Consider the following 21,800-nt stretch of genomic DNA (forward strand, 5'->3'; position numbering starts at 1 on the left):
CCCTGTCCACCAGCAGGGGAGATGGGGCGCTTTCATTCCTCAAAGGGGGAGTCAGCCCCGAGCCCGTGTGGCTAAGAAAGCGGGTTCACTTCTGTTCCTGCCCCAGCTTTTGACCACAGCTTGGCGGAAAGGAAGCCGGCAGGGAGGGGAAAGCCATCTTGGTGAGTGTGCGTGCGTGTGCGCGTGTGTTTAAACACTGACGTTCCGTGGGCGCTGGGCACCGCTGCATGGCGGATGATCCTCTCTCCTCTCTCTCTCCCCCTCTCGCGGTCTCCCCCGCCCCCTCCTTTCCTCACCTCCCTCCCCCGCCCCTCCTCCGCCCCCGTTTGTAATCCGACACAGTAGACTGCAGTCCGCTTCTTCACAGAAGCTCCGAGTCTGGCCCTGCTGCTTGGAAGGTAGGCTGAGATTTATTTTTTCTCCTAAAAATAGCCTCTGGTTCCCTCGCCTTCCCCATGGGGCTGCAGGGCGGTGTTGATGGCAGGGCCGCGGCAGAAACTGTGCCCTGAAAACTTCATTTCCAGCGGCTTTGGGGTGCCCTTCAGCAGGGGTCCAGGAAGCCTGCGGACGGGCGAGGGCGGCGAGGTGCAGGAGAGGTGGAAGGGGGCGTCTCCAGTCCAGCCTCTGGCCCAGCCGGAGGGGGCTGCTGGGTCCCCCAGGGATGGTGGACGGATCCCTTTGGGGAGGACAAGGCTGACCGGTTCCTCTCTGTGCGGGGGGCCCCCTCTCCCCTCCAGCCCCCTAGCCTTGCAGAAGAGCCCCTCTGGGCCGGCTTCCACCTCATGACAGGCGGTGCCCTCCCGACCCCAGATGTGGTCTCCCATTGTCCCTGATCTAAGCCTGTGGGGCTTTGGCCTGGGTCTCCCTGTGGGCTGGGGCTGGAGTGGGGAAGGGGAGGTGGCCCCCCAACATCTAAGAGTTGGCCGTCTCATCCCCAGACCTGCTCGGGTGTGGAAGGCATTGAGCAAGCAACTGGCATGTTAAGAATTTGTCAATTCACGTCCCCTAGACTGACTTGAATAATTTGTTTGTCAAAACAGATGTTTCGGGCAGAGCGTGCGTGTGCCTGCGTGCACGCAGCAGCCGTGTGCGGGCAGCCTCTCCCGGGAAGCTGTCTGTCCACCTGGAGATGCAGTGCATGGCCCACCTGCCCAGACGGAGGCCGACTTGGGGGTGCCCGGGGGGGAGGGTGCAAGGCTGAGCCCGAGGCCTCTGTAGAGACAGGGGTGCTTCTGCGCCCAGGGAGCCCACACTGTGGTCCCCTCACCACGGGCACTGTCGGGCTGAGGTCTGGGTGGAGGGGGCTCCCTGCCTGGCCCTGGGCAGAGGAGAGGCAGCCCCAGGGGCTCCTGCAGGGATGGAGGGCAGGGGCCTCCCAGACCCTTCTGCTGGCCTCCGTCCCGGCAGATGCTTAGGATGTCGGGGGGCACGTGGAGGGGGGCTGGGAGGAGAGGAGGGGCGGGTGCCAGGCCCACCCGGTCTACCCCTGCACCACCCCTCTCCCGGAGGGGGCCCCTGCCACAGTAAGGGAGGATCAGGGGTGCAGATGGGAGCAGCCGTGTGGAGTGGGTGCTCTCTGGAGATGGGAGTCCCGATGAGAGGGGAGGCGGGCGAGGCCGGCAGCTGCTGTGGGGGTGTGGAGCCCCTTTCTCTGTGCCCAGTTTCTGAACCCGAGTGAGTGGGGCACGCTGGGAGGGGACACGCTTCCAGCTGCACGGAGAACAGTTGGGGGTCTTGGGGGAGTAACTGCCCACCCACCCTGCCCTGTGCTGGCCCTGCAGGAATCTGCGCCTGGCCTCTGGCACCTGAGGCGTGGGTTTTGTATCTCAGGGTGTGTCCTGCGGGCTCCTGGGACGTGAACTTGGAGCCTCCGGGTGAGGCGGTGGGTGTGAGGCGGGCCTGCGGCTGCAGCAGGGGCCGGGGTGTGGGAGCGAGGCCAGTGGGGGCCCTGCGGCGTGGCGTGACCGGGCTGGCCCCGGGGTCCAGGGTCACCACGGAGCCCTGTACCCGGACACAGCAGAGCATTTTGCGGTTGTTCGGGGAGGTGGCTGGCAGCTGACGGTAGCACCCCCACCTGCTTCTGAGAAGATGACAAAGTGGGTCAGGGCAGGCTGGCATGGTCCACGTGCCCGGGAAGATGTCTGAACTGTGGGGGCCCTCGCGTCGGGCTCACCCGTGCGCGTGGGCACTCAGCCACCACCACAGCGGGCGTGGGCTGGGCGGCTGGAACCTGCCCAGGTGCGTGGGGCCTGCGACGGGGCCGACAACTCCCAGCACTCACGAGACAAGCGCAGCAGACCCGGTTAGCCCGTCCCCCGCTTGGTGACTTTCTCACTTGCTCGCTTGTGCGCGGCTGGTGGCGGGGAGGGGACAACCTGCGCTGACTGCGACCAGGAGAGGGACAGGCAGGGAGGCTGTGTCCTGAGCTGCCTGGTCTTCCACCTCAGGCCCCTCCTTGGTGTTTCCGGGATGAAGGTTGGAGTTTTCGCCAGAGCAGCGGTTCCCCGTCCGAGTCCTCGGGCGAAAACAGTCTGACTGAGCAGGTTGGGGGGCCCAGGGTTCGCTCTGCCAATTCCCAGGGTGCCCACGCTGCCACTCCGGGGGCCCGTTGGAGAACACCCGGTTAGTGCTTAAGCATCTCGGGGAGGCGTGTCCTGCCCTCTCAGTGATTGGTTGAGGGGTCCATCTCACGCGTGTCCAAACTGCCCCTGTGCTGGGAGCCCCCACGGAGCCTGGCCAGCCCCTGCTGCTCCGGGCGGAGAGTTTTCCCTCCACGTTCTCTTGTGTCTCCACGTCTGTGGGAGGCCCTGGGAGCCGGGGGGTGGGGGGGGGACTGGGCTGTCTGTCCTGGTCTGTTGTGGATGAAGCAGAGGGGCTGACACCAACTTCTAGAAAATTCTGTTCTGCGGCCTTATATCCCATGACAGGTGCTTCCCCAGTTTTGCTTCTTGCTCCACCCATTGGAGGAGCTGTCTGATCTCGTCGGGGATCCCGCTCCCCAGTGTGTGGGGGTGGCCTGCTCAGGGCCACTGCCTGTCCTGGTCCTGGGGGGGCCCGCGGTGCTGCTGGAGCTGAGGCAGGCCCAGCGCACTCTGCCCCTTCCCTCTCTCCCCTCTCCCTTGGCCTCATTATTTCTGTGTCTCCTCTCGTACCCCGTCCCCACCCCGTGTATCTTCGCCATTACCGTGTGGCCTGGAACTGACATCTCTGGGATACCAGTGCCGCTGCGGCCTCTGGGGTCCTGAGGGGCAGGAAGCCCGTCCTGCTCTGGACCTCCGCCCCATCCCCCTGCCTGCTCGCAGGCCTGGCCTCGAGGTCCCTCCGTGCAGCGGCGTGTGCTCCCGGCAGGTGCTCCCGGCAGGTGCACAGCATCCAGCCTGTCCACGGCCACGCTGTGGCTGTCGACCCCCAAGATTGTGGCTTATTTCCCTGTAAGCCCAGTGATGAAGGCCGACCCCTCACTCAGTCAGCCAACGTCTGAGCACTGTGGAACACTGAGTGGCATGTTAGGTGCAGACACAGGCGGCGAACAAGACAGATGAGGCCCTTGCTCTCACAGAGATGACTGTCATGTGTGTGTGTTAGACAGCAAGCAGGTGAATAAGTAAGACCGAGGCAGTGCCATGCATGGAGTTACAACAGCCTGATGCGAGGGACTGTGGCATCCCAGAAGGCCTCCTGGAAGAGGTGACGGTTATGCTGAGCCACGAATGACGACCAAACTCAGGTGTGTAGGCACCAGTGAAAGGCCCTGACTGCTTGAAGGAAGGAAGCTGCTCTCATGGCTCCGATCCTTGCAGACTGATGTGCAGAAGTGCCCGCGGAATGTTTTTGGAGCATGACAAGGGGCTGGAGTTCCCAGCAGGCCACAGGGGTCCCTCTGCCTGGGGTGCCCAGGCCGCCCCTTCCCCTATTGGCCCCACCTGCTCCCCACCAGTCCCCGCCCATCCCCCCGCCCACACCAGGGAGAGAAAGCCCCCCCCCCCCCCCCCCCCCCCCGCAGGCTTTGGGAATGAAGTCCTTTTGGGCGGGACTTGGCGATGTGGCCGCCTCCAGCGGTCTGGCAGCAGGACTTCGGTAAGACTCCCTGTGACCTGATGAGACGCGCCTGGTGCCGGAACCCTGCGTGTGTGTGCGGTGACGACGGCAGCATGTGGCCCTGGCCGCGGCAGCTGGCTCCCCGGAGCCCAGGCTGTGGGTCCTTCCCGTTAGTTTCCCCGCTGTTTCTGAGCCTGCGGCACACTCCCCACCACGTGGCTCCACGCTTGCCTCGGGTCAGAGGTGTGGTCAGAAACCACAGCCACAGGTGTGTCTGCTTCTTTGTTTCGGTCCCCACCCCGGCCCCAGGATGGGGATGTAACCTTAGGACGGTTGGAGAGTAACAGGCCTTTGAGGAGGCCCCGCAGAGGCTCTACGCTGGGGCCCGCTCTGGGGGCGCGGATGCCGGGGTGGGGCGGGGGCTCGGAGCTGGGCACCCCCTTCCAGTGTACTCGGGGCTGGGGCGGTGGACGACCAACCCCACAGGCAGTCTCGCCACAGCCCAGAGTGCGGTCTGCCTCTGGAACCTGTTTTTTTTTAATGACAGCTTTTAATTTTTATTATGAAAGTAATGAATGTTCATTATGGCAAAGTATGGACGTATCAAAAAAGCACGGAGAAGAAAATATATATTGCTCATAATCCCATTGCCTGGGCACAGCTGTTGTTAATATTGGCACTTTTCCTCCAGATTTTCCTCCCTGGGGACTTATATGTAGTTAACTGTTTTGAAGTGTGTTTTTTTAAAAAAAGTTTACATGACAGTGGCAATTTTTTATGGCAAGAAAAATCGCAAAAAACGACTCCAGAATAGCTGCCTAATATGTCAGCGAGGCCGTCCTCAATTCCTGTCAGGCAGTGGCCTCTTAGACTGTGTCCTGTTTCCCCTGAGTAGATGCCACTGTACCCCATCTCCGCTTTCCCGGGTAGCAGGTGTGCAGGCCGCGGGCCGGAGCAGTGAGCCAGGCAGGTGCAGGGACGCGGGCAGGGGGCAGCTCTGTCGCGGGACCCCAGGCCGCCTCATGTCTCTGCTCTTCCTTGGGTGCAGAGAAGTTAATCTCATCACTTGAGGGTAAATTCAGTTACTTGGTGTTTTCCTGACCATTTTGGGGTTTCACACAGTTCATTTCTACTCCCTGGGGGAGCAGGGGAGTGTGCAGCGAGTGTGGACAGCTGGGTTAGCTCAGTGCAGGGGCCGACTACGTCGGAGTATGGACCGTCCTGCCACAGTGGGGAGGGGATGGCCTTCGGTGTTTTCTGAATCATTCCACTAGGATCGAACTGTTGGTCTGCTTGGGGGCAGCAGGAACCATGGTGTCCACCTGCTGGCCCTGCTCCCCGGAGTCCTGCTGGCCACTGTGCTTCATCCCCCGGTGACCCCAGGCAGGTGCTGCTGTTCTGCCTCGCGGTGGGGGGCTGAGACCAGGGAGGTAGTCACCTGCCCACGTTCACGTGGCCAGGGAGGGGCCGGCACGGTGAGCGGAGGCTTGGCGGACAGAGCTCCCGCCCCCTTCTCCCCGGCCGGCTGGCACCTGTGACAGGTCAGCTCCGCGAGCATTCGTCTGAGCTGGCCTCCGCCGGGCGGCACCGGCCCTGGGGAGAGGGGAGAGTCCTGAGCCAGACCGGCTAGTTCTCATCTTGGCTGTGTGGCCACAAGTATGTTTCTGAACCTCTCCGTGCCTCGGTTTCCTCATCTGTAAAGCAGAAGAACAGTGGTGCTCGTCCCCTCGAAGGCGTGTTGCTGACTGAGCTGGGAAGGGCAGAGCGCTCAGTGCCTCGTCAGCGCTCAGTGACCGTTCCCTGTCACCCCGTCCTCCTCCAGGCTGGGGTGTTTGACAAGGAAAGGAGCCAAGTGAGGGAGACGTGAGCGCTGGGCCTGGCATGTAGCGAGGGGCCAATAAACCCTGGTGTCATTATCAGCGCTGAGCTTCTGGGGCTTAGACTCGTGGTTAAGATGGTAACGGAACTAGGAGGCCGGTGGTCATGGTCCCCAGGGGGACCGATCCCGTCTGGTATGTTGGTGCAGACCCTCCCCCGCCTCCCCGCCCTCGCGGGGTTCCTGTGCGCTTGGCAGGTCTGCGTACGCCCGACCGCCGGACCCCGCGTCACCGCCCGGCTCTCGGTGTCTTGACTGGTGCTCGGAGATGGCCTCGCAGGCCTGTGTCTCGGCTCACGTGCGGCTTTTTGTGAAAGGCTGGCGCTGCCTCGCCTGGGTGATGGAACGGCTCCGTGAAAGGCCAGACCCCCGGCTTAGCTCAGGTCGAGCGCAGACCTAGCGTTCGGGACTCGCCGACGCCCCGTCGGTGTCCGTCGCTGCGAGAAGGTGGTCTGCAGCTGGCCCGTGGAGTTTGCTCTGACTCAGGTCTGGGCATGAAGCCCCGAGGTCTCAGTGACGCTTCTGCAGTCCGTTCGCTTTTCCTCGGAGCACAGCTGCTTCAGATGAGCGTGAGGACAGGTGCTGCTCGGGGGGTGGGGTGGGGGTGGGGGGGCGTGCGTGTCACGTGACCCTGCCCCGGGTGAGGAGCCCGAGGAGCCCGGCTGGGCCTCCTTTTGTCCGAGCTCAGGCCACGCGGCCTCCATGCGGCCGGTGGGGCATCCGGAGCCTGCGCAGACATCCAGGCCGTCTGCAGGAGCCGGGCCCAGCCAGCTCAAGGCACGTTGCTGAGGCAAAGTGAGGGGGCGCAGCAGCGGCCGCGGGTCACAGGCTCCGACTCGCAGAGGACGCTGCAAGGCCTGCCGTGCCTTTTCCTTGGCCAGGGGCCCGGCAGAACCTGCTGCTGCTCCATGCCCCGCCCGCACCAGGGGCCTGCGGCTCACAGCATGGAGGGATAGGGGGACATGGGACTTCTGCCCAGGAGCCCTGGGGTCAGGCCTCTGTCCTGTAGTTAACGGGCCCTGAGGCTCAGGGGGGTCTCTTTACTTCTCTAGGTTTGGTCTCTGTGCTTCCTAAGAAGGGGGGTGTTAATGTCAGATCAGCGTTTCCCAAACTTGGGTTTTGCAGGCACCCTCTCCCACGTGTGTGCCTCCGCGTGTGTGCGTGCGTGTGCGTGTGCAGGGTGAGCGATGGCGTTGCTCAGCCTCGAGCTGGTGGACGCTCCTCCCGTTTCCTCCACCCGGCGGCATCCCTGCTTTTTGCTCCAGTTCTCAAAGGCCGTGCTATTACTGACTCAGTGTCTTGTTTCAGTGAGCTCCTTTTCCCTTGAAAAGACATTTACGTGGGCTGAAAATAAATGAAATTTTATGTGATCCCCACACGTGAAATCTTTATATCATCTCAGATGGGGGAGCCTAAAAATGAGGCGGAGAAGGTGAGAGCCAGCTCACCTCTTCCACCCGCCCCTGCGGCCACCTGTCCCGGGAGCTGTGGGGGATGTTGACCCCATGTGATAAAGGCATGTCACCTGTACGGCCAAAGACGGGACGGAGTTAGGGACCTTGTGTGGTGGCAGTCATCCCGCGCCGTCTGGGCGGGCCCTGCGTGTGACGGACGCTGTGTGTGCGGGACAGCGAGGGGCAGGGGGAGGCACGGACAGGAGCGCCGGCCACCAACCGAGGACAGAGAACTGCCTGGCGCCCCCAGGAGGTGGGAGAGGCAGGACGGCTTGGCGCTGGGAGCCTCCAGGTCTGCGGAGGAGGAGGAGGAGTGTCCGTGGTCGTAGCCGCACGGTTTGCTGTGAGTTGCTGTGGTGGCCCCGGGACACGGTCACTCTCGGTGGGCAGAGAGGCCAAGCTGGGAGAGCTGAAGCAGCCAGCCTGAGAGACACGCCGGGAAGAGCTGGCTCCGGGGAGTCCTCCAGGTGGTGGGACCCCAGCCCTGGGGGACCTTCCGTGCTCTGCCGGCTGCAGACCCAGGGCCTGCTGCGAACGCCCCCCGGAAGGCGTTCCATGTGTTGGGCAAACGGGCCCATCGAGCTGATGGGGGGGAGGGGCGGATCCAAGTCGTCCCTTAGAGAGCAGGTCAGGAACGCGGAAGCCTCAGCACAGGAGTGACATCAGGGTTTAAAAGCTGCCATTTCGGGCACAGTTGTTTGTTTTTCAAACTGGAGTCTGGAAGCTCCCCTTTCTGAAAGCCTGTGTAGGAACAGGCGTGGCCGAGACTGGCAGGGGAGGGGCTTTGTCTGGGACCCAGTGGGGTTCCCTCCCTCGGCCTCCTTGTGGGTCCTGGGGCTGCAGGAGAACCTACGTGGTGAGCTTGTCCCCCGCCTGCCTTCAGAGTAACTGGGGTTCAGGGTGCTGCTCTTGAGAAGGGAGCTGCTGTGATGGGCACTGTGGACGCACAGGGAGAGGCGGTGTTGGCGGGACCTGGTGACGTCCCTTGAAATACCGCGGAGGGACACCTGCCTCTTCTGCAGTCGGCCCCCGGCCCTGACTCAGCGGTGGGGTTCGGGTGAGGCCGGGCCTCCTTGCTGCTGGGCTGTCTGCCACCTCTGCTTCCGTGCCTCTCCCCTCTCTGTGTTTTCCAGGCTGTTCAGTTACGGGGTGATACTTCATTTTTATTTCTTTGCTTCTAGGAAACTCAATTTCAGAGCAACAACACACACATCCCCAAACACTCCACACATTGGAGTCGTTGGATCTTAGTGTGAAAACCCAGCGTGCCCAGAGGCTGTGGGCCGCCTGTTGCAGAGTGCTAATCAGGGTGAGGAGGTGGGGCTAATCAGGGTGAGGAGGGGGGGCTAATCAGGGTCAGGAGGGGGCGGCTAATCAGGGTGAGGAGGGGGCCGGCTAATCAGGGTGAGGAGGGGGCGGCTAATCAGGGTCAGGAGGGGGCGGCTAATCAGGGTGAGGAGGGGGGGCTAATCAGGGTCAGGAGGGGGCGGCTAATCAGGGTGAGGAGGGGGCCGGCTAATCAGGGTCAGGAGGGGGCGGCTAATCAGGGTCAGGAGGGGGCTGCGGTCGGTCGCGTGAGGATTAACGCTCCTCCAGCCCCGATCAGGGGCCTGGCCCAGCACCCTGCCCAGCGTCAGGCCCGCAGCACCCAGGCCCAGCAGGGACGCTCCTCGGTCTCCTAGCCACAGGGACCAAGGTGCGGTGTGGCTTTAGGAGAGGGTGCGGGATGGCACAGGGAACGTCCGCTGCAGACTTAGAAACGACTGATCCTTTCAAAGCCGCGTCCTGCCTGCTCTCTAACGGCCATTTTCAAACACGGATGCTGCTGGCAGTTTGTTAGCTGCCGGGCAGCTGCGTAGTCAGTGCCGGGAGCCGAGCACGCACACGGCGGTGACTGCTGGTGCCAGAGGCGGTGACGCGGGCACAAGAGACGGGCCTTCTGGTCCTGGTCACCTGGCCGCCCCAGGGGCACCTGCCACAGTTCTCTGAGCTTCTAGGCGAGCGGCCAGGCTGCGCCCACACATTACCGGGAACATCCTGTTGGTGAGCTGGTCTGGGCGTTGGAAGCGCAGCAACATCTTCCTGAAGTGACTAAGTGGCTGCAGCCAGGACGCCGTGGGGAGCGGGCGCTGCAGCGGCCCAGAGCCAGGGCCTCTCCGAGCCCCTTGGAGTCTTCCTTCCACTCAGTCTCCACACAGCCCTGCTCCTCACGCCGGTCCCGTGGGTGAGCAAACCCAGCACCGAGAAGTTAAGTCACTGTCCAAAGTCCCCCAGTTTGTCCCCGGGGAGAGCCAGGTTCCGGTGCAGATGCCCTGAGTCTAGAGCCTCCTGTCTGAACCAACATGCGCCGGTTTGCGCCGGGAGACGCGAGCAGCTCAGGTGGCGTCTGGGTCCCAGCAGGGCTTCTCCGTCCTCTGTCCCGGTCTCAGTCTCTATTTCTGTCATTTCTGTGTCTCCGGTGCCCCGTCCTCTGCGCGCCCCAGTCCCGCCTTCCTCCCCACCGGTTCCCGTTCACACCTGAGCTCGCAGCCACCTGTCCCAGCCCGGCTGCGGAGGCCCCTCGGTGGCGTCCTGCCAGCTGGCAGGTGACACTGGCTCCTCGAATGCTGTTGGAAGACCGGCCCTGGCTCCGCGGGTTCCGCGTTCCCGCCGAGGCGCAGGCTGTGCGCTAAACGCTAACCGCTGGCCGCCGGCGCCGTGGGCGGGCTGCTGGCTTCCCCGTCAGGGCTTCAGCTTGCCACACGCAGCCCCTCTCGGGCCCAGCGATGGCATTTAATCCGAGCAGTGACTTAATGTGCCGTCGTCACCGCCCGCCTCCTCCTGGCATGGCCAGTGTGGCGCGGCCCCATGACTGCCACGCTGGGCCCTTGCTTGCCTGGCCGGCTCGCGGGGGACGGGGCGGCGGTGGCCTCTGTGCCCTGCTGGTGCCAGGTGGGCGGCGCTCTGTGCTCTGCCTGCCCTGCAGCCGACGGGGATGATGAGTGGCAGGGACGCGTGTGCTGACCACCGTCTGAGTGACACAGGCGTGTGTAATGAGTGTCGGATGAGAAATGACCTGGGCCTTGTAGGGAGGGACTTCACGGGGTGGGGGTGGGGTGCTGGGAGGCCTCTGAGGTCTGCATGTGGGTTTCTCTCTTTAAAAAAAATTTTTTTTTTATTAATTTGAGAGAGAGGGGGAGGGAAGGAGGCGGAGGAAGCGCTCGTTCGTTGTCCCACTTCTTTGTGCATTCTTTGGTTGCTCCTTGTGTGTGCCTCGGCTGGGAATCGAACCCACAACCTTAGTCTGTTGGGCGACCAGCACCAGCTTTCTCTCCCAGGGAGGAGTGGAGGAGGCCAAGGAAGGTCAGAGGACGTTCACCTGGGCGGCCTGTCCCCTGGAGGGCGTCTGCTGTGACGGGGACGCTGGGCTACAGCTCAGGAGAGAGGCTGACGGGCGTGGCTGGGCAGCATCGTGTCTGGGGAGGCAGAGGGGACTCGCAGCTCGGCCAGCCATCGGGGGGACACAGCTTTCCTCTGACCTGGCCGCAGCCAGTCTGATGGCCCAGCTCTGACAGGAGGTTTTGGGGGGATTGTGAGGGCACAGGGGTTCAGCTGCCCACCCCTGTGCCCCCTCCTGCTCCCTCACCCTGTGACCTGCCCCGTGCAGGCTGCGCTGTTACGGCTCCGGCTCGGATTCTGCTCAGCTGGGGCCGGGGGGCGGCGCAGGGACCTGAAGAGCTGGGAAGTGCCCGGCGGGTGGAAGGAACTCCTGCCGCGGAAGGCACCGTCCTCCGCACCGCGTGACCGTGAGTGCCCCGGCCCGCGGCCACCCTCAGACTCCACGGAACACTGCTGCTTGTCTCCACGCACAGTCCTGCCCGGAAGTGCTCTGACTGGCTTAATGCCCCCTGCAGGGAACTCAGGGCTCAGCCGGGTCGCCTGCTGCCCCTGGCCCGGGGCGGGCCCCGCGCTGGCCTCACCCAGCACACAGCCCCTGGGAAGGGGGGCGGGGTGACTGCCTGCGCATTGGTCCTGTGGCTCCCAGCGCCTCAGCAGCCAGCCCAGCTCCTGCTAATAAATATTTAAGTGGTGGTTCAGCTTTCAGACCCGCGCGTCAGCGGCAAAGATCAAGCTTTTTGACCTTTTGTCAATTTACTCAGTGAAACATGATTCTCCCAGTCCCGTTTTCAAAATGTGGTCGTTTCTTCTTTCCGTGGTTGAAATGACTGCATTTTCTCCCAACACAGAGGAGACGCAAGACTTTTTGCGTCTCTTATGAACATATAAACACGAATAGCAGAATTCCTGTTCTTGCCCACGGAGCTAGGTGCTTGTCCGCTCTCATGGCTGACGTTTCAGAACCTGAGGTGTCAGGTCGGCCCTGGCCCGGCAGGTTTTTGCCCTTGAAGTCAAAATGCAAGCCCTGCGGCCACACTGGTCCCCTGGGCTGCTTTGGGCTCCTGGGGGCTGCGGCCTCCCTCCGGCTGGCTGTTATTAGTGCTGGAAGGTCAGCGCAGAAGAGAGAGGGTGGCCGAGGGTGGCAGAGGGTGGTGGAAAACAGAGCACCTCGGGCTCCGCCTTGCAGAGCAAACACTGGCCCTCCATCTGTCCGTGTCTGAAATACAGCTTGGCCAGGTCCCGCTCTCTAATCTCTGATTTTGAGTATTCTCAGCACGGGCATATTTAAAGCGACATAAAATATATACCAAAGGGAAGCTGTAGAAAAAACACGGGGTAGCTGCTTCCCACTAACACCAGAGGTTGGAAATCAGATACTTTGTAAAAGACAATTAAAGCTAATAGTTTGAACAAGGGGACTCCTGAGCGTAATAAAACGGAGCTTCCTTATCCACTCTTGCTGCCCCTGCCAAGCCCTCTCCACAAGCTGGTATGTCCTTGTCCCCGTGGGCAGGACACAGGTCGATGCCATCGGCTTTTCTCGGTCCGCATGTCCCTCTTTGCCCCCGGTCCCCGAGCAGCGTCAGTTGGGCTATCAGAACGCCCAGTCCCACGTCCACACTCGTTGGAGCAGGATGCTTTCCCTGCGCCGCGGCTGGGCCCGGTTGGGGTGAGTGCCCACCGTGCGTACGCATGTGGGGAGGCGGCAGGGGCTTGCTGCTTCTCTCTTCCCGGCTGTCACTTGTCATCCAGCGCATGGTTGTGGTGGATGTCTCCCGGTGTAGACCGTGTGCTTCCAGAGGGCAGGCGCCCAGCAGAACGGGCTCTGGTGCCGTGAAAGGAGGGGATCCCTGGGCCAGGACAATCACTAAGAAGCTGGAAACAAAGGAGCCCCCACCCAAATCGCATCACGGAACATTATAAAAATATGGGGATGTTACATATTTAAAAATCGGGGGCCAGGGGGCGGGCAGTCAAAGAGAAAAATAAACTTGAAATAGTCTTTAGAAATTTAGGGCAAGAAGAACTTTTTCTGGGAAGGGCCGGATTCTCTGCTGCGACGGCCACAGTACACGGAGGCAGCCACAGGTCACAGGCCCACGGGTGGGCGTGGCCGTGTGCCGATAAAACTTTATCGTACGAGCAGAGGTGGAGGGCCGTTGTTTCCTGACTCCTGCTACGTATGGAGCGACACCCAGGACTGGCACAAGGCCGGAGTCAGAGGAACACAGAGCTTGAGATCCTCTTATTTTAAAAAGAGTGGTAAAAACACGAAGTAACCGAAACAGTGAACGGTAGAAAGTAGACAAAGGCCAACAGAGTAATGAATCAGAGGCAGAAGGAAGGAGGGGATAAAGGGAAAAGCAGTGGAACTGAGCCGTTCTTTTGAAACCTCTTAGAAAATAAAATGTGTAGAATTTTTCAACGTTGCATTTATAAGGACAGACTTTCAGAAAGCTCTAGTAACTGCTAAGACCCAGGACTTTGTCCTTTGCTTCAGCGAGGCGCACGGCTGGTGCTTCTGACCTGGATTGGAAGTGCCAGTGTTTCCGTTCCAGTTCAGCCACAGGAGTCGTTAGAAATCCTTAGGGTCGTCCCCGGGGGCTGGCCCGCAGGCTTGCGCAGATCTGTGCCCTGCGTCCGCCCCTGCGCTGTTCTGTGAAAGGGGACCGATACTCGTCCTTGCTTAACCGGTGACTTCTGTGACTGTCACGCCTACAGGCCCTTCTTAGCTCCCGGAGGAGCTCGGGGACCCCCAGTCGGAATCCTCGGGGTCACAGCGTGTCCCCCGCTCTAACTGTTTACGCCTGTCTCTGTGAGCACTGAGGGCCCCTGGGGCAGCCGGCGGCCCACGAGGCCTCAGCGGGAAGCCGTTCCCCTGCGGAGTGAGACTGGAAAGTGCCCACCTCCAGGGGACACAGGGCCCCACGTCCCCGCCTGGAAGCTCCACAGGGCGGAGTCCCGTGGAGGCTGAGACCCATGAGGACCCAGAGCTGGGGCCTCCTCTCCCCTCACAGCACTGAGTCCCTCTGAGCCCCATCCTGTGGCACTGACAGAGCGGGTGGTTCTCTGTTTCTTTTAAAACAGATTTTATTTATTTATTTATTTTTAGAGAGAGGGGAAGAGAGAAAGAAAGGGGGGGGACATCAGTGTGTGGTTGCCTCTCATGCACCCCCAACGAGGTACCTGGCCCGCAACCCAGGCATGTGTCCTGACCGGGAATTGAACTGGTGACCCTTTTTTTTTGCAGCTGGCGCTCTATCCACTGAGCCACAGCAGCCAGGGTGGCTTTCTCTGTTTCTGAAGGAGGCAGTGTGCAGTTTTGTTCGTGACAACGCTTTCTGGTGTGTCTGTGGTATTTTCCTCCAGAGCCAGAAGGCCTGCATCCATGCCCTGCGGTTCCCTGCTCAGGCCCACGTTAGAAATGGGAACTAGGGAAGTCATCGCTTGTCCTGAAGGGCCATAGCACTCCCTGACTTGTCACCTCCCCTCCCCCACCCCCCAGAAGACTGTGATGGGTTAAGACAACAACCCAGCCCTTCCTCGCTGGCTGAGCTGGTGAAAGGGGACAGCGTCTGCATTAGAAAGCTGTCTTCAGGTGCTTCTGAGTGCGTTTCAGGGGCCAAGTCAGGGAGCTGCCCTGGGGGCAGATGGCCGGTGTGGCTCCCATGGTGGGGCCTCCAGCCCTGTGCACAGGTGTGTGAGAGGCTCCCCGTCACAGAGGGCTGAGCCATGTGGAAATCACACAGTCTTCCTCCTCCACCCCTTCCCCCCACTCCCCATCCCGGAGGCCTTCCAGGCCCCAGGGTGTAGGAGCCACAGAGGGAAGGGGCCTGGGTCTCCAGGTGCCTGCACAGAGGGAGGCCGCCACCAGCGAGAGCCCCCCGCGTACAGCGTTTTGTGAGTAAGGAATGAGTGAGGGGCCATCAGAGAGCCCCCCGCTCCCCCGGGCCTGTGTTCCCTCGTTCTCCAGCAGACTCCCTCCAGGTGCAGCCTGCCGGCTTGTTCTGAACGAGGCACCCTCTCAGGACAGCGTCCCGGCTTAAAGCTAAAACCGGAAACATCCTGGCTTCTAGGTCTGCTGCTGTCTGAGCACAGAGATGGGTACGTTTGCACCTTGGGTTGACGCCAGGGAAAGTGCCTCTCCAAACAGCAGCTCAAGGTCTGGCTGGGGCGGGGGTCGGTCACGAGGAGCGGGGAGGAACGACCGGTCCCCACTGCAGTGTGGGCATGAGCGTGCTGGGTGAGTCTTGAAGTGCTGTTCCCTGCTGGCTGTGTTTCCTTTTTGCTCTAAAAGCTTTGGAGTACAAACAAGGCTATTTAGTCATTTGAGAGAGCTTTAATGAATCCATTTAGTTAGGCGAGGAGGACCAAAATGTCAAGTCAGATTTCCGTTGTTTGGGAATCTTTCCGTTAAAAGAAAATGCATCTCACAATGGCTTAAGTATTTACGTGGGCGCCTGGGAGGGTAGTGGCCAGGGACACATCTGGCATGCTGTGGCCCAGGAACGCCTCGCTGATGGCCCGGGTCGGTTTCTCGTCTTCATTCTCTGTGCCGTCTGTGGTCAGAGCCGGCTCTGGTGAGCTCACTGAGCCTCTGATGTCTCCCTTGGGCCACATGCCTTTCATTCAATTACACCAAAAAGAGAACTTCCCCCGATGACCGTTCACTCTGGACCCACTTTGGTCGGTCACAGGCTCCCTCCTGTGTCATCACTGTAGGTAAGGGGTGGGACGTGTTGGCTGTGACTGAGTAGTGGCCCACAAACAACAGACATTTGCTTCTCACACTTCTGGAGGCTGCATCCATGATCAAGGGGCCAGCATAGCTGGGTTCTGGGTGGCAGATGGCCTCCTTACTGTGTCCTCACAGGCTGCAGGGGCCAGCCAGCTCTCTAGGGTCCATTTTGTAGGGCACTAATCCCACTCACGAGGGCCCCACCCTCATGGCCTCATGGCCTCCCAAAGGCCCTCAAGGTTAGGATTTTAACCCATGAAGTTGGTGGGGGTGGGGCACCGACATGCAGGCCATAACCTCACGTGACGCCAGTGCTGGGGGAGCAGCGAACTCCAGGTGTGCGTGTGTGGGGGGCTCTACACCACCTGTGGTGTTGGACGCTTCGTTCCGATTGCCGTTCTTGTCTGGATAATGCACGTGGGTTTGGGGAGAGGGTGTGCCGGTCAACGGGCTGTCAGGCACGAAACCAGACTGACAGGAAGCACTGACATCGTTGCTGAAGTCCATGGTGTAAACTCTTCCACTGCCGCTGACTCAGGCCGCCACATTTCCGGGCATCTTAACAACTGGGGAAGGTGGGCGCGGCTGCGGGACACAATGGCAGGGTGCGTGTGGTCTCTGTCACTCGCCACTGGCCCGTGGCGGCAATTCTGACAGGCTGCAGCTGCCACAAGCCAGAGCTGGAACCAACCTGGGCCTCACGGCGCTGCTGCTGGTGCGCTTGTCACCTCTCCTGCTGGGGTGTCAGGAGGCGCCGAAGCCGCACGAGGAGCGTGGGCAGACGTGCGTGAATGCTCGGGCCTGTCCTGTGGTTTTGCAGCTGTCACTTGCCTGCCGGGCCCGCTCTGAGGGCTGATGGTGTTTAGGACCTTCTGCTTCTGCAATCTCGCCCTTAACTCCTGGGCCTCACACTCAGCCGTCAGGTTCAGGTGCGGGCGGGATGCTTTGCGCAAACTCATTTGCACTTAACGTTAAGGCTCCTGGAAATACGCTCCTTGGAGTCCCTGCTGTGCACACGGATTCTTAGTAACGACTAACCCTCCTAGACTGGGTACCGGATCAGGCCGCCGGGGGGCCGGAATTGATCGCAATGGCATTGAAATGCAGCGCGCATCCAGCGCTGGGCTCGCATGCTCTCAGCCACGGTGACACGTGTCCGCCACCTAGATGCATAGCTGAGAGGGCCGGGAGGGCTCAGTGGTCACGGAGCACAGTGCTCAGGAGGGTGTGCACCCACTCGCCACCTCCTCGGCCGGCCGGCCCACAGCAAGGGTTTCTGCGGGCACTTTAGAGGCCCCACCATTTCGTCTGCCCTCTGCTTCCTTCCCTTTGTCTCGGAGGAGGAGGAGCCAGACCCCCCACCCTCAGTCAAGCTTTTCAGGCCAAGAGAGGTGGACCCCATCATGAGGAGCACACTGGTCTGAGAGGGTGGCTGTCGGCCTGGGCGCCTGCCTCGGGGCCTCTGCTCATTCTGTGCCCTTTTCTGGAGACTCTCTCTGTTTCAGCTTGGCCAGCTCCTGCTCAGCACTCTCCTCTTTCCTCGGAGGACACCTCCTCTGGGAGGCCCTCCCTGACTGTGCTCCCCCTCACCCTGCATGCATGGCTTTCACACTTTGCTATTGTTTCCCTCAGAGCATTGATCTGAGCTGCAGCTGTCTCATTGTTTGCTCACAGGCTCATGTTTCCCCACTGGATGCGCTCTTTGGGGGGGGAGGGGCTTATCTTTGTCACTCTTGTTCACGGATGTATCTGTGCTGGAGGTGTTTGATCAGTGAGACTGGATGAGTGAATGCATGAGTGGTGAAAGTGAGTGAGGGAGTGAGTGCGTGAGTGACTGAGTGAGTGAATGAGTGAGTGAGTGAATGAGTGAGTGAATGAGTGAAGAGTGAGTGAGTGAATGAGAGAATGAATGAGTGACTGAATGAATGAGTGAGTGAATGAGTGCGTGAGTGAATGAGTGAGTGAATGAGTGAGTGACTGAATGAGTGAGTGAGTGACTGAATGAGTGAATGAGTGAGTGAGTGAATGAGTGAGTGAGTGAATGAGTGCGTGAGTGAATGAGTGAGTGAGTGAATGAGTGACTGAGTGAATAAGTGAGTGAGTGAATGAATGAGTGAGTGACTGAATGAGTGAGTGAGTGAGTGAATGAGTGCGTGAGTGAATGAGTGCGTGAGTGAATGAGTGAGTGAATGAGTGAGTGAATGAATGAGTGAATGAGTAAGTGAATAAATGAATGAGTAAGTAAATAAGTGAATGAATAAGTGAATGAGTGAATGAGTGAGGGAGTGAGTGAATGAGTGAGGGAGTGAGTGAATGAGTGAGTGAATGAGTAAGTGAATAAGTGAATGAGGGAGTGAGTGAATGAGTGAGTGAATGAGGGAGTGAGTGAATGAGTGAGTGAGTGAGGGAATGAGTGAGGGAGTGAATGAGTGAGTGAGTGAGGGAGTGAATGAGTGAGTGAACTAGTGAGTGAGTGAACTAGTGAGTGAGTGAATAAGTGAATGAGTGAGTGAGTCAGTGAGTGAATGAGTGAGGGAGTGAATGAGTGAGGGAGTGAATGAGTGAGTGAGGGAGTGAATGAGTGAGTGAGTGAATGAGGGAGTGAGTGAATGAGTGAGTGAGTGAGTGAATGAGGGAGTGAGTGAATGAGGGAGTGAGGGAGTGAATGAATGAGTGAACTAGTGAGTGAGTGAACTAGTGAGTGAATGAATGAGTGAGTGAGTCAGTGAGTGAATGAGTGAGGGAGTGAATGAGTGAGGGAGTGAATGAGTGAGTGAGGGAGTGAATGTAGAACAGCGGCCGATCCTCCGCTCCCATCACATGGCCCAGCGAGCCTTCCCTCCCTGCGTGTCTGTGGGACTCAGACTTCTCATCGGGAGGATATGGACCTGCGTCGACCTCTGCGATCCCTGTGGGAACCCCTTTCCCTCCCTGTCCGGTAGCCCTGGCCCCCAGAAGGCTTCTCGTTCTGGTGCACGGGCTGCGGGACCTGCCATCATTCCCACTGGGCACCGGCTTCGGCCTCCTGCGTGGCTGCCTCTTCCTGCCGTGAGCTGCATGGCCTGTGCGCAGGGCCAGAGCACGTGGAGCTGCACAGCCCACGGGGAACGGTGCCTGTGGGCTCTGTGTGCGGGCGATTCCTCTGTGCCCACGGCTGCAGCTTGGCCTTGCTGGGGGGCGCTTCATGCTGAGGCCCCTGCGGGCGGCTGTTGGGGGGCAGAGGTCTGAGAACGGGGATTGAAGGCTGGAGCTGGCCCAAGGCTCTGAGGTTCAACAGCACAGTCAGGGGAGGGAGGCAGACCTGGACAGTCAGGCGACTCATGTTCCCGGGCCGCCCCGCAGGGTCACCGTCTCCCTCCGCACGACCCCAGCACCAGCGCCTGCGCTCTGTTTTTCTGTTTCCTCAGCCCGCGCGTCCCGCTGCTGATGAGGCCTCTCAGTCCTCGAGGCTGATTAGGTGACTCAAGTGCACAATTAGGAAGCAGGAGGAGGGCGGGCGGCGGGGGACGCAGTCCCAGAGCCGCTGGGGTGAGGTCAGGGTGTGTCGGCCCCGGCGTCTGTCCAGCGGCCTTGTGCTCTGGCCTCGGTGTGCAGGCCGGCGCCTGGCCCGGCTGCTGCTGCGCTTCCTTGCTCTGGAATGGCGAGCGACAGGCTCCGGGGTTCAGGGCAGCCGGACGTGCCTGGGGTCCGGCGTATGTGGTGCTGCATGTGTAAGGGGCTCAGAGTAAACCGCAGCTCTGGGGTTCCGGAGGCTCTGTCCAGGTGACGGGGACAGCCTGCGTCCTGGGAGGGCTGCCTGCTGGCCTGACTTAGCTTGAATGGGGGTACGTCTTCCCTACTGGTTTCTCTAGTATTAAAGGCTTCAATTTAATATTTCTAATGGTCCACCTGGTGGAGGTGGGCATTTCTCACACACGGGAAAAGAGGACGTTCTTACTTTGGAAGCACTGGCTTTGGGAGTAATGGCCCTGCCCCTCTGGTCCACGCGGGCCGCCTGACAGAGGAGCTGCACAGGTTCAAACCCTGACCCTCACCTCCCGCGTTGCGTGACTGTGAGGTGGCTGCTTTGTGCACGGCGCACGGGTCCACCTGGGGCCCGCACAGGGGTCCCCGAGGGCTCAGTGAGACAGACTGTACGTGAGAGGGTGAGGGCCGTGCCCGGGAGGCAGCGGGCACCCGCTGATTCTCAGCAGCAGGACTGAATCGGGATCCCTGAGTAACGCGGTTTTAAAGGGACGCCTGCACGGAGCTCAGCTTCGAGAGCGGAGGAGTCACTGGGCTGAGAGGCAGCTCATCTGGGATGGAGGTGTCCACGCGCAGCGAAGTTCATTTCCATGCAGGACGGCGAGGGGTGAAATGGCTCCTGAGCAGTAGGAATGATTCCTGGACGCTGGTCCCCACGGCCCCAAGGGGGCCCCACCTCGCGCCCTCAGGGCCCTTTCCTGGTGAGCAGCGCTGGCTCCTGCCGGTCATTCCCACCTCCCTTGGCTGAAAGAGCTGCCTGGACAGTTACTAATTCAAACCAAGGGGGCCTCAGAGAGCCACCAAGGCGCCTCAGGGCCACGCGTCCCAGAACAGAGCTGGGGACGCCCGGGCTCCCTGCACACTGGCTGTCCAGAGTCACCCCGTGTCTCCATGCCCTGGAATTACTCGATCGACTTGCGTCTCTGCAGACGGAGCAGCTGGGGGCTCCTGGGGGGGGCTTTGTCTCTCCTTTCAGTTTTCACTTGTTAGTGCTCTGTCTGTTGCCCGTGGCCAAGCGGAAGCACAAGAAGGGACATCTATTTACTCAGCAAATGGGGATGACGCGGTCTGTGAGCCGGGCGCTACTTCACAGTGAAGCTGGGTGACCCCGGGGTCCCCCCCCCTCACCCTCAGAGGGCACGCGTCGCCTGGGCTCGGGGCTGAGCGCAGAGCAGGGAAGAGGAGGAAACCCTGACCCCAGCGGCAAACCCACCTGTCGGACACCAAAGAGCAGCAGCTCAAGGGGCGGGGCGCTTTGGGGGTCGGTTTTAAAAAAATCAACAGACTTTTTAAAAAGACCTGTTTTAGGGTTACAGGAAACTTGACCAGAAGGGGCGGTCCCCATGCCCCTCTGCCTCCGCCCCATAGTCCTTCGCCCTGATTACTCACAGCTCGTGGTGGGGGCACTTGTTCGGCTGCTCGGCGGGTGTGGCCATGTGTCCACCCCTGCAGCCCGCAGCGGCCGTTGGGGCCCCCTCCTGGGCTGTGCGTCCCGCGGGGGCAGACAGACGTGTAATGACGTGTGTCCACATCACGGTCTCATACCGAGTAGCCTTGCTGTGCCTTCGTAGTTGGTGCCATCGTCCCGGGTGGACAGAGAGCAAGGACGTCAAGCGCCAGCCATCGTAAGCCTGTGACACGGGCGAAGCTCCCCGTGGGCTCCTGCGCCCCTGCAGCGTTCCTTGTGATTCTGAGACAGTTCCGTGCTCGCTGCCAAGGCCCCGTCCTTTCAGGGGCCCAGGCGACACTGCCTGCACCTGTGGCCTCTTCTCCCGTGGAGGGTGCACCGGGGTGGGACCGTCAGAGGGGCCGGTGACACTGAGGGCTGGGGAAGCCACCTTCCTCTGCGCCTGACTTGCTGTGACAGACATGCCCCGTGCTGAGCGGTCCCCACCTGGGGATTGAACTCCCATCCTGCTCAGCTGACCTGCAGCGTTCCTGGCTGGCGGGGACAGCACATGAATAAGTAAACAGCCTTCCCGCTTGCCGCCTGCCCGGCTCAGAGCCTGGAGGCTGGGAGAGGCTGCCGTCCTTGGGGACAGACAGGAAGCTGGTGCTGCCCGGGTGGCCAGGGCCGGTCCTGCGGACCCCTCCGAGCTGACCCCAGCACCCTGTGAGTACCTGCTTTGGGGGCTGGGGGAGTGGGGGGTTAAGGGGACGAGGCTTAGACCAGAGGTAGGAAAGCCAGCCCCTGGATGCGCTGGCTGGAGGAGAAAACTGCCTCGCGGGCTGAGGCGGAGGGGCGTTGGCAGCCTCCGCAGTAAGAACTCAGGATTCCAAGGCCTGGGGGTCTCGACTGAGGCTTGAGTGGCGTGGCTGCCCTGTGGGCACATAGCCCAGGGTCTGCTCCTGCGCGCACCGGGGTCACTGCCCAGGGGGATGGTGGCGGGACACTCACACACAACATCCTCAGGACAAAGGCCACACGGTGCCGCCTGCGCAGGTGGCAGGTGGCAGGTGTGTCCCCTCCTCAGCCTGTCCAAACAGCACTGTTAATGAACCCTTTGTGCGAAGTGGTGCTTGCGCCCCAGGCTCACATGTACTGTGCAGCTGCCGGAGTGGGCTGTGCAGA

The 21,800-nt window shown here is 60.9% G+C and overlaps 1 protein-coding gene across 1 annotated transcript in view; it reads left to right on the forward strand.

The window, feature by feature from the left end:
- The first annotated feature begins 340 nt into the window (after positions 1-340).
- The window catches only part of RIMBP2 (RIMS binding protein 2), an 88,643-nt gene continuing 67,183 nt past the window's right edge, over positions 341-21,800 (forward strand). The window contains exon 1 of the mRNA XM_090291044.1: positions 341-398. The gene's annotated coding sequence lies outside the window, so the exon portion shown is untranslated. The remainder of the gene's footprint in view (positions 399-21,800) is intronic.

The sequence above is a fragment of the Furipterus horrens genome, unplaced genomic scaffold, assembly GCF_987537825.1.
Source record: "Furipterus horrens unplaced genomic scaffold, mFurHor1.1.pri manual_scaffold_11, whole genome shotgun sequence".
Taxonomy (NCBI): domain Eukaryota; kingdom Metazoa; phylum Chordata; class Mammalia; order Chiroptera; family Furipteridae; genus Furipterus; species Furipterus horrens.